Consider the following 13,402-nt stretch of genomic DNA (forward strand, 5'->3'; position numbering starts at 1 on the left):
CTCCACACGCAGCAGAAGGAAAGACGCTTGAGAAAAGCAACTGTTGCATCTATGACATAATGCTGTCCAAAAGATCATACCATTTCCGCGAAACTCTTTTGCCGTTACTATTCAAATATTTCCTCAAAGAAAAACTTATATCGTGGTATAATTTCAGCAAATAATTTTTAATTAAACATCGTAAAAAGTGTATCAGGTGGTTCCTAACATTAAAACTTGAATTTTTGGCATTTTCGCGTGAAAACCTACAGGATTATATAAAAAAGAGTTAAAAATTTCTGGGTTGCCAAGGTGAAGTTTAACCCGATCAAGTATCAACAATTCCACCTATTTTCTAGAAACGATCCCGCTATGCATCGGTTCGGATTATCGATGTTCCACTGTATCCGGCTGAAAAATTAACGAACGGTTTTACACGTCCCGTACGTGCTGGAACGAACCGTCGAAGTTTAAATGAAAATTCGGGGTCCTATTGGAATTCCTGCTGAGACACAAAAGAACCAAAATGGAACGGATTAGCAACAGGAATTCTGAGCATTCGGGCGAAGTTGGACCGCAAACACATGTAGCAATCGATACAAATCCACTTTCGGAAACTTTTCCATTGACCCTCTCAGAAAGTTCTCGCTGCTTGATATACGATGCTGACATAGTATAAATTCTGTCGTTTGATACGTGGACAGAAATTGAAATTGCTGACTTCTTTCTTTGGAACATGCTCTTCATACAATCTGTCTTGGAAATTGACGCACCACATAATTTCTCAACTTCTGTAAAATTCAAGATGATCTTCGTAAATTTTAATATGGTTCTGAATTCGTTTAGATTCCAATGAAACTTTTAATAGAAGATATCATTTTCCTTTTGCAGATTTTTATGATTCACAACCGCCCCTCTCCCTTTAAATAAACATTCTAAGCCTAAAGGTATACATATTATTAGTTATTACAAAATTGCGGTTCTTCGTGCGAAATAGAAATTGTCTATCGTATGAAATGGAAACAAAAGAAAAGTAAATGTCTTCTTTTAACAATTTTAACAATTTTGCAATACGAATCAAAAAGCTTATGTAATTCGTTGAATGTAGGGTAAGTGGCCCAATTATAGTGGGAGTATCAATTACTGTGCCTATGTTATACTTATTTTTAAAGCATGAGGAATATAGAAAAAGCGATACATAACATGTACAGGGTGTCTCAAAAATATTGTACTGCCTTGAAAGAGGTGCAAAACACGGACCAATCAGCGCGCGGCTGCAGGTCCCGCTGAGCGTGGCGTTGCGTTGTCATTGGCCGAGACGTAATCGCGTCCGCTGTGACCGCGCTCTGATTGGTCCGTGTTTTTCGTTAATAACTCCTTAACGAAGCCGCGGAGAACATTTTCGCAAACGAAAAAATTACTTCGAATGACCTCGGGAATCACCCTTTTGAAGGAAATACAACATTTTTGGGATATCCACAATAAATGGCACCCCCACAGTAATTGGGTCCCTTACCTTGGTGTTTGCTCTGATCAATAAGTTTCATTTAGAAAGAAAGATTAACCTTAACGTCGCCGTTAGAACTTGCACATTTCCTACGCAACAATTTAACGCGTAATTGCTCGATGAAATTGTTCGAGATTAACTGCGACCTCTACGGACGCGACGCGACGCAGAGTTAAATCTAAATCTGGCAAGTTCATTCGAAAACGATTATGCAGCTAGAGTATTGTCATTAGTAAAACAATACATTAAGAAGTGTGTTGCGCGGTTGTTCAGAGCTGGGGATGTATTGTGGTTTGTACTGCTGTAGGGGGAGGGGGAGGGGAGGAGAGGGGGTCGGGAATTGCAAGTTATAAGTGTCCTCGAACTTGCGTTACTGTAGAGAGCAGATCACGGGATATAAATTAGCGTAACGGGTAAGTGTCGTACAGAATGTACAATGATAATTTGAAGAGAACTTCCCGTGCAATTTAGGTATTATAACGCAGAAGGGTATCGCGGTGTATAAGTGATGCACAATCGGATGAACTAGCAGCCGAGATATTTCTTGGCGATAGTATTCTACGTTCGCGAGCCAGTAGCTGTGTTATACCGTTGCATGCTGGATGCGTTACTATGATACGGTGGTAGGACGTCGTGCACCCAATCCCGCTCGGCGCCCGTAATGTCAATTTGATTATTGAGATTAAATTATCACGCGAATTTGATCGTTAGAGGTGAAATCTGAATCACGCGAACGCAGTCGAAATGTAGCAATTTATGAATCTCAACATCCCCGTTACCGATCGAATAATAATCTGCACTTTAACGATCCGAAATCAAACGGAAACCGAAGTTCCGCATTCAATTCGAAACTTTAAAGTGCAACGGGTCAGGTTGGACGCAGAATGTAACAATCTTGTTCGTCGGCAACGAATTATAGCTGACAAACTGCAAACGCCAGAAACCACGTTGCGGTAAATCCTGTTACACCGGCAATGTCCTTCCATGTCCAACGATCTACAAGTCCGGGTTCAAACCAATTCTCCCGGGCCGAATGCGTGCAGTTAAATTAAACGTTACATAAACCACGGATCGAGCGTTAAGGGCCCGGGATAGTTGCGTGACTTTTTAATTCATAATTTCCATTCACAGCCTTCAGACACAGACTTAAGATTCGTCTTGGTCTTTTTTTTTTAAATTTATTTATTTATACAGGTCGCATCAACAACTAGGTCATTAGCGACCACAGATATTATATCATAATGTTACATTATTATATCTTTATACTTAACATATAAGTCACTTATAAGTATACTGAGGAGAACAAATTTTGTACTTGTTATATGTATACAATATTACAATGTGTGAAAAATTTTTGTGGATTTTAGAAATATTAAGACTTGGTCTATATTCGACTTAACATTGAAACAATCACTTAAATTGTTGGGGATAGCCAAGCGTCTTCTTTGGAAGGAGACCGTCTTGGTCTTGATCCGACGGGTCTAGTCTGTGACTAAACTTGTCACATTTGTTGCTCTGTATTATCGATATTATGAATTCTGACGCCAGAAACGTGCTTCAAGTTTTCGGCTTTATTTCGCAGAGAATCAAGACAAAATATAGCTCAATTTGTAGCTGGAGATATTTTCTAGCGCGCGCTGGTTTCGATTCCATCCAGAAAACTCATCCAATGGCATAAAAATGCTTGGATTCCACGGCATGCGCATCGTCAATTTTTGGCCTACTTCTAACGCTTACATTACCAAATGTCTGCATAATCTGGGCAACTCCTGACCAGCGAGCACTAGATTGAACCTTCCTCTTTCGAATGAGCCCATTACCAGCGACAAAATATTCTTATATAAGGACGAAAACTTGTGGCACGTAAAACCATTTTTTAAGGTTATGTAGTCACTCTACCTTAACCTTAACTTCGGTTTCAGATCTTTCTGCTTCGGCGTGTTGTTGTTCCATTCGGAAACGAGAGTCGAGCGCACGGATTGCGCGCAGTGTCTCCAATCGAAGAAATTAATGATTCGCCGAAGCGGAAGATCGTAAGCGTGCTCTCTCGATGGCTTTGTATTGACTTCATCTTATCGGCACATGCACATCGGGCAAAGGTGACCCTGTTTCGAGAAGATCAAGCCCTAGTTCGCGGGCTCCGCGAGAAATTTCTTCCAAGTTTAGCTTTCTGCAAGGAAAACATAGTTTTAAGTGCCCTTTCAGCTACACATGCGGGTCCGAAAAGTATTCGAACACTGAATTTTCGATTCTCGAAAAATTGCCAATATTTCGACTATAATCATTTCGCGAAAAGACAAATAGTACAATAAAGTTGAGCTCGTGTTAAAGCTCGGAGGCTTTACTTTCGCAGGACGACCATTTTGAATTGATTGCATTGGAAAAGTATTTTCAATTAATATACGCTCCACCGTTGTATCCCGAGGCGAAAGAACGAATACAAACGTTTCAATCATCGCGGCGAATATTTAAAAACCAACAACAATAGTTTTTACACATTTTCGAAAACAAATACCTCTCAGTTGGGTATCTGCATATAAGCTCAAATGATCAGGACATTTTTTTAAAGAGTGAAAACATTTTTAATCATTTTTTATGAACAGTATTTGTTTGTACATGTTGTTGAATGTTAGACTGTTAATTGCCATAATAAAAAACTTTTATGTTCTTCCATAGCCGCAACCATAATTTTATCGATTCAACGTCGAGGAAGGCGCGATTCATTTCCAACTTTCCGGAAACTACCAGCGAGATCATAAATCAAAAATTTGATCAAAATGGCAAAAGTTTTCGATTCCACGTCGAGCAACCTCTCGAGTAGTAAAAGTTTTAAAATGATCAGGTCGTTCTAGATACGTTTGATTTTAACTTGATATCGAGGTATAAATGCCGAAAAATATTTACGCCGGTAGTAAATAAGGGGGTAAACATTTGAGAAGCGAATTCATTGCAAAATGGAGCAACATATTATTCGAAACAAACATTCCGGATCTATTCTAGATTATGTGCAATGCAGTTCTTGTGGTCAAACTACGAGTGTTTATGCAAATTATGCCACTTTTATGAACATATTTTAAGAAGGTGGAGTCGAAAGAAATTTCACTTCTGGTGGTAATAGTTTTGAGTAAACAGAATGTGGCCTAAGGCCGTTTTATGTAAATTCTAATAAAATTTGTGTTTTAATTATTTTCAAACATCTTTTAGAAGTTATAAGGGTAGATTAGAAATTATAGTAGGATTATTTCTTCTTCCTTAAACAACATCTTAATCTGACTATTATAATCCCTTCAAATAACATTTCGAATTTGATATCGACAATCAAATACATTCAGACCAAAATTTCAGGGATTAAATTTAAATTTGAATTATTTTTTTTTTTTTCTTAAAAAGAAATCAAATTTTAATCCAACTATTCTAATATAATTGGCAGTTCTCATTAAATTATATTCAGTTCAACGCTTTAAAAAAATTCCTTTCACCCCTTAAAAGAAATTCTTTTTACCCCTTAAAAAAATGTAGAATTATGATTATTTCTTGTTCCATAAAGAGGAAAGAAATTTTAGTGGAACTATTGGAGCGCAAATAATCGTTCTTGTCGGAGCATATTCAGTTTTGTCACTTTCGTTCTTTGAAATGAAATGTAGAATTTGTTATCGACGGTGAAACGATACAATCAAATTGAAATTTAATCGACTGCGATTTCCGTTCGAGTTCGACTATTGAATTTGGAATTTCGCACTATTTCTGGAGCTGGATAAGAAAACGGCCGGCTACTTTCTGTACGCTTCAACTTTGTAGCTCTAAGGGTGAAACGTGGTCGAGGAGCACGATCGATACACTATCTAAAGCTGCACTCACCAGGTCTTTGGTTTATTGGATATCACTCGATATCTTTGAAGGAATCGCATTCGAGGATGGCCGATTCATTGAAATACTGGTGGGATTAGCAACCCCGCGGACTAAAATATGATTAGTAGACTGTGGATCTTTATGCATTTATGAGTAAATAAAATTTAAAATAGCAGAGGGATTAAAATAAATTTTGGACCGTCAATATATTATTTTCAACCTATTCTAATTGATCAAGAAAACGAAATCACTTTCTATGTGGTTCCAATTTCTTACAATTGATGCAGAACATTTTTATTTTGCATAAAGACCCGCAGTCTAATAATTATTATGGACTTTCTTACGATTGTGCTGTCGTAACAAATTTCTTAGTCGACCAAATACAATTTTTTTCGTATCCTGCATTTTATAAAATGAAAATAAGAATTTACAGTGATCTATAAAGTACTTGCAATGAGTATAAAAGACCCTGGATGGAAATACTCGTAGACGGCAGTATAACTTCCAGAACTCGTCGCAGAGATTAGGAGGTATTAAATATCTGATCCTAGTAACGACACGAATATATACACAAGCACGTTGAAGCTGGAAGACGTTATGATGGTGTACACGGTTAGGACTATTGTGCGCTAGTTTCAAACTAGACCATCATCACCTGATTCTGTTTCTGAACGTAAAGGTAGTTATTTCGTTTTAACACGATAATAAGCGCATGGACTAATCGCATTACCTTCAAGTGGCCACTTCATTACCCTATACTTTAAGCGCACCATATGGAAACTCAATTTCGGATGTGTCACTTAATTGGGCCCAGTGTTGTAAGCTACTGTTCTAATGATTGCTAATTAAAAGACCTTCCAAAAGAGCTTGATGCTATTATTTCAACTTCATATAACACTTGAATGTCCCTACATAAACAAATTTTGTTGTAATGTTTTCTGAGGTGTTTTTCCTTGGAAGATCGCCGTATTTGAACTTCCAAGGTCACCGGTAATTTTACATTAACGATGACACTTTTTTTATCATCGTATTTTTGTTGCTTGAAATGATTACACGTAGAAAATTCATGATCATTTCAAGAACATCTTCGAAAAGAATTTGAACATTTTCTTATCTTTCCTCAAAATTTGTGTTATTATACAAGAAATATTTCACAAAATTTTACCTTCGAGATTCCAGAGAAGAAGTTGAAACACAAGAACACACTTCACTGAAATTCTGAAAGCAATGGAAGACATTTGGGAACATTTTTCGTAAAATAAAAGTTTCGCGGAAAAATAAGAAAATGTTAAATTCTTTCGTTCCCTTCGAGGTATGAATTTTCCACACAGGGAAATTAATTTTTTGTCAGCTGCAATAGTACCATGATACAAATATGTTCATATTATTAAAAAATTATTAGAAAATTAAGAAATATATTATTTGTATATACTTTTATCTGCAAAACTAAAAAACTGATATAAACACCTAATCTTTTCACTGTTTTAATTTTACATTTCTGTCGCATATAATCCGTAGTCCAACCATGTGTCATTATTGCCCAAAGAGTTTCATTGCATGTAATCATGAAGTATCATCAATGGATTAACTGCATCATCCAAAGTCTGGAAACGATAAAATTTAACTTTTTATCATATACTATCGTATATTCAATAAATATTGATCTTTTAATCGATAACGAATGTTTAATAATTTCATTCAATATATTAATAACGGTGAAGCTGTGCGAAAACGCCTGCAAATGGAATTTTAAGGGGAAGCATTAGTAAGCGACAGCTGAACAAACTCGTTAAAAATAATACCAATAAACCAAATTAATTGACAGTTGAAAAATTTCGAACCGGAAGACACTGCTCCAAAGTTGAATAGCGTGTACGTCAATTACAAGTGTTCGCTAATTAGTATTGTCAAGTGATGGCAGAAAAGAAACGACACTTTGTGGTAACAAATACTCGATATTTGTCAAAAATACGGGTCTAGCCACGGACATATATCGGCCAGGAGATACTATTCTTTGATCCACGCGACCTAATACTCCTCGGCGACCGAGGTCTCTCGGGGTATACCCCGCGGCAATGGGGATAGCCCTGGGACTTTTATCGTCTAGGAGTTTGCGACAAATATAGAGTAAACACTGTAACATGTCGCGTTTCCGCAAATAAGAGGGTGACTTACGTGGGATTGCGAGGGAGGGGGGTGGAGGGGAAGAAAAAAAATCTAAAACCAATTCCATTTCCCTTTCCTATCACCTCCGACCTTTCAATTGAAACGTTACCGAGCGAACTGAAACGACCGGCAACATCCACGAAAACAACTACGAGAAAATTCAACGGATCGGATCAAGCGAAACTAGAAACAACGAGAAAGTTTCTCGAAACACATATTGGACCCGTTTGTTCGCACTGGTGTTTCTCGTTCCGTTAACTTCGATCGCCGTCTCGTCGCGTCTCTGATACTCAGAAATACCGATGTACATACATTGTCGAACGCTCGGCAACAGGACAAGACGATTTCAATAACCTGTGCATTAATAATCGATAACTTGTCTCTCGTATTCAAGGCGTTGGCGGTAAATTGGACCAGCGTTTTTCTAAAACAGTAAACAGTATGTATTTCCAAAAAAAGAAAAGAAGAGGAACTACAATACTTGTGGTATATCTTACCAATTTTTATATATTTATATATATTTTTTTTTTTTTTGAGAAACGACGGTGATCCTCAGTTTTTCAAATCAAATCCTTTTTCAATGTTATATGAAAGCGTGGGTCAAGACGAATTCGCTCGTACCTTGCGCGCAAGTCAAGTTATGTGAAGTCATGTTGTGACTTCCAAGGTCATACAAGGTCAGAGAAATATGATCGTTGTGCTATTTCAAGGGGTACGTTTGACGATGAAAACATTGTTCCAATGACAATCACGCTGAAGACTTATTCGGACAGTAGAGAATTCATCGGTTCGGATAATCGAAGTTCCACTGAATCGTCAATCGAACAAACATCCGTGCACCGAACTATGTCATGTTTGGTCTCGTTTTAACCAGAAAAATGCGACAAATACGTTGATAAAATTTTCACTAAAAAATGATTATAGAAAAAAATTTTGTCGCTATGTTGTCTCACCGATGACGTCATTTCGGTCCCGTAATTTTCACACGATGCGTATTGAGACTTTGCTGTTATTATATATATATATATATATGTTATGTTATTATATATAGTTTGCTGATATTTCTCGTTTAAATGTCGCCCACTGTCTACTCGGTAAAGACCAAATGGAATAGTACTAATAGTAACAACGGTATTGGAACGAGTAATATCGGGAACAATAGAATGAAGCACAACGGGTTGCCAAATATTGGCACGAACCGATTACCGTTAAAGCCATGATCAAATTGCAAATGTAATACATCAGGAACGTGCCAGGAGATATAATTTTCATCGATAGAAATACCGAACGATATTCAAATTCATAAAATATGTACAATGCATCGGGGCAGCGATCAAGGTGACTATGGCAAGGGACCCAATTACTGTGGGGGTACAAATTACTGTGCCTATATTAATTTATACTTATTTTTAAAGCATCATGAATATTAAAAAAGAGATGTACAACAATTAACTGATTTTAATGAAAGAAATTTAATATCTCTTTACTAATATTCGTTATGCTTTAAAAATAAGTATAATGTGGGAATAGTAATTGGTACGCCCACAGTAATTGGGTTCCTTACCCTATAACAGGTTAAACATCATTTCCATGAACAAATGAAATGAAACGATATACCGCTGTACGACGTTGAACAACAAAAACATGCCAAGACACATAGGCCACGAAAATCAATAAATACATAGAACCGACTGGTGCAGTAAACTGTACCCGGAAGGGAAACGCCGTACACTATAGTTCCCGTAATCATGTTCGCAACGAGAATTATTATATCGACGTTGGAATCTGAACGATAGATAAATCAATCTTCTTTCATAAACGAATTTATTAAAGTAAATACTTCTAGGTTACTTCGGTCGGAACCTTGAAGCTTCCAGACGAATTATGTCTGGGTTATTAGTGCAATCTCTTGACTCGATGTTCTTCATGAATTTCTGTGCCAGATATTAACCCTATGCCGATTCTATCCATATGTAGAATTTTATTCCAATATAAGACGACGCTATTTATTTCGAAATAAGAAAATCGCTATTCCCTCTTCTTCTTCTTCTTCATTCGAAATAGGACGAAAGCCGGTCCCGAGCCATCGCCTTATACCGAAAGAGAACCGAAATAGTGAAATATCGGTGTGGGTCAGAAATGACTCCGGCATAGAACTCGCAGAAGACCACTATGACGCGTTAGGGTGAAATGCTCACTTGGCTGATTAACTCGAAGGGTTACGATTAGACTGCATATTTATGACAACATTGGATAGACGAAATTCAAAATGGCGAGAAGGGTAAAAGGGACGCTATTTTGAATCTATTAAAATTATTAAAGGGAGATAGAACTAATTTTATATACTTTATGCAATATTTTGCATACAGAAAAATATTGACCAGCAGTTTCTTCCAGTCACGAAAAAATTATTGCCAGACCAGAGTTTTAACATTGTTACTGCACGTTTCTGGTGAAGTATACTACTCGGCTTCCGTGCTCGATAGTGATTGACGTATAAGGGACCCGAAGACGCATCGTGGCAATTAATCCGCTGGGCGTGGGATCCCTTGGATCTTCCAGGCCCCTTAGAAACACTCGCATGGTGGCGTTCCCCATAATGAACTTTCTCGTAGTGATTTCCACCCCCGTAGACCGCGCGGTGTGCAGGAGTTGTAACCCTATCAAATGACTTCCCATAAAAGCTACTATCGAAAACGATTCGATAACTATCTCGCCGTTCTCCTGTGGAGTTTCCAGTGCTTAAGAGATCACATAAATCCAAAGTAGATAAGAAAATCGATTCTGCAAAAGGTAGTTTACGCGATCGTTGGACCTGTATAAAAACGTATTGGATCTCTACATAAAATGTAAAGGTTTCCTTTCCTAATCGCAAAAAACTCGAGTAAAATAGAAATTTATTTTCTTCGTATCGCAAATTCAATATTGTATAATTATACACATAAAATAAAAAATAAACAACAATATTTTCTTATTTTCTCCATTTTACAATTTTTTAAGGATGAGAGATATTTATATTTGGCTTCCCATTCTTTTACAATCGACGAAGAAAATTGTTATTTTACATCAAGATCCGCAGTCTACTAAGTTACCTGAAAAATGGCAAAAAATAACAGAGCAGAATAGGAAATATGTTATTGAAGTTATCTATGAATAAAAAATATCTTATGTTGGAGTTTTAATTTAAAAACGTTACGAACATTCGTTCCAACCCAATACAACAAGAGATATTTTCCTGTATGAATAAACGAACGAACAAATAAATAATTGGTGCTAGATGATGTATTTTTAATATGAAACATGTTCCACGCAAATGCGGTTGCAATGATGAAAATAAGTGAAGCAGCCTGCATATTCAAATAATATAAATTTGGACAGAACATGAATAGCTCGTGTTAATGGCGTGAACGCAAGAACGCGTGACCTAAACAGGCACCAGATCTCAATGTTTACCGAGCTTTATACCAACGGCTTTGAGGTCCAAGTACATATCTTGATTGCATTGTGCCTGCTAATAGGCAAAAGCGAGCAAAGGCAGTGTTTCACCGAATCAAGAAACGCTTGACACGCGTTCTCTGGCATGTAGACACTCGTGTCCTTGCGGAATGCCTGCTTTGATCTTTAACGTCCGATGGTAGCATTCTTCAGTTGCCCTTGCATTCGAAGCCTTCAATCGAATCTCGAATTCGATTTACCATCTCACGATACCCGCTTAACAACAGTTTTCTTCCACTTTGCATAGAACAGAGAACCAATTTATCTAGGTGTGATGATCTTATTAATGTGACATTCCTTGCTTTCAAATTTAAAGAAGTTCATAAAGAAGTTCTTTCGACTGACGAAAACATTCTTACAATTTCAGTAATTGTGAAAGGAAAAACAAAAATATATTTAAATATATTTACAGCATATTTAAATTCCATAAAGTCCATTCACAACTATTCTGGAATGATAGAGAAAATTGAGGAAAGCAGTGAAGGTATCAGAAGAATTTGAGAATATTTTTATACTATTTTTAATTTATCAGAACTATTGGAAAAAGCAGCATATTTGTATCTAACTCGTGTTTCCTACAATTAATGGAGATAATTTATATTTTGTATAAAGTACTGCAGTCTACTTACGATGCTTTCCGTGTTCATGAGAGCTGTGACCTAATTTTCGAGCAATTATAAACTTTTATAACTACTGATACTGTTCCGGAAAATAGTGTTACATAAATTGAGCTATTTATGATGTATAAATTCGTCACGATAGCGTCAATAAACTATAATATTTATGAAATCGGACAAAATGTGTCCACCTTACAAACCCGTTAAGAAAGTATTAAAATAACGTTGTATATATAAATTTGTTTGCACTTTATTATTTATAGCTCATCGTAATATTTTAACACTTCATTGTAAATGTTAGAGATAGTATTCTATACAATTTTATCCAGTCCGTACAGTAAAACCGTGAATTCATACAAAGTTAATGTTATTTATTTATGTAAAGAAATTAGTTACCGGAAGTCTATTGATAGATAATTTTCTTTACGTAGAAATTCTAAAAGAAATGATCATAGATCATCGATTTAATACCATTTAATACATTAATTTAGCTGGGGATAGCTCTTAAATTTAAACTAAAAATTGTCGCTTCCAAAAAATTTATCAGAGAACCCCCAGTTATTTATCTTTGTTTTTTTTTTTTAACAAAAATGTGTTATTTTCAACTGATTAAAATTATTAAGCCAAGAAATAAATGATTGTGTAGCTCGTGTACCTTCAAGTGGATGCAAACAATTTTTATTTGCAAAATCCACAGTTATTACTAGATGTTTAGGCAAATAAAGTATAAAGTTCAAAGTCAAGTCATTTTATTCCCGAAGTTGGGGTTTTATTTTTGTGCGTATAGACAGGCAGCTATAGTCGAGAAGTTAAAAGGGGAAAAATGTTAATTAGAGAAATACCATTCAGACTACGCCGAAAGACATTTCGCAAATCGATTTCCATTAGCATGCCGTTCTGGCGCGTTAAGCCTCGCAAACCACCTTCTTGATATCCCATTCGACAGTGTTCCTCTCCATCTTCACCGAAGCTTGAAAACTCCTCCTTTTGCCGCTCCCTCTTGGTTTCGACGCTTTGGTGATTGTACGAAACTGGGGTGGAGAGAATTCTCTTTGAAAATTCCCTCGAAAATTTTCAAGAAAATTCCAAGGATGAGGATGCTCTCTTCACACACACCGCGCCGACGCTATGACCTTTCTGTTCGTTACAAAGAAATTTCCTTTCAATAATTCACGTCAAAGTGCAGTAATTTATTATTACCGATAATAACTCAATAATCTCGGTGAAAATAGTCTCAATAAAAAATGTAGTATGAGAGCAATAACAGACCGTTGCTATGCGATAAAAAAAAGTGTACGGAGTGCTGATATTTATCTGTTTACAAGAGCTCTGTTTACTAATTAAGGTCGCGGCGTAAGCTGTGTTTACCAACTTTAAAGGCAGGTTTACCGAACAAGACTTAACACTTGTTGGAAAATTTTAGAACAAACGAGAATAAAGAATAATTTGCCCTCCAGAATGGGAGAGGAAATCAAGAGGAAACCTAACGTGTAAAGATACAACTTACTACAAGTATCGATCCTGCATTTAGATGAAAGAACAACACTTTGGAATGAAACGAGCGTAAACAGTGCCAGCATGTTCCTATGCTTGATCGAAAGACAACGTAACTCGTGAAATAGGGTAACAAGAAACAAAATAAAAATTGTCTACCTCAATTGTTACAACAGTAACAATAATATGTCGATACAATATAACTCAAAATTAGTTTGCATGAGTTCTGTTAATGTGAAACTGTTCCATCGAAATTAAATTTTAATTAGTTTAACAAAGTCAAAAATAATTCTCA

General features: G+C 36.4%; 1 protein-coding gene and 1 long non-coding RNA gene across 3 annotated transcripts in view; both read left to right on the forward strand.

Moving 5' to 3' along the window:
• The window catches only part of LOC143356788 (uncharacterized), a 43,136-nt gene that overhangs the window by 16,881 nt on the left and 12,853 nt on the right, over positions 1–13,402 (forward strand). The window lies entirely within an intron of this gene.
• Positions 1–13,402, forward strand: part of LOC143356790 (uncharacterized) — a 37,986-nt gene that overhangs the window by 11,731 nt on the left and 12,853 nt on the right. The gene's annotated exons all lie outside the window — the stretch shown is intronic.

The sequence above is a fragment of the Halictus rubicundus genome, chromosome 8 (assembly GCF_050948215.1).
Source record: "Halictus rubicundus isolate RS-2024b chromosome 8, iyHalRubi1_principal, whole genome shotgun sequence".
Taxonomy (NCBI): Eukaryota; Metazoa; Arthropoda; class Insecta; order Hymenoptera; family Halictidae; genus Halictus; species Halictus rubicundus.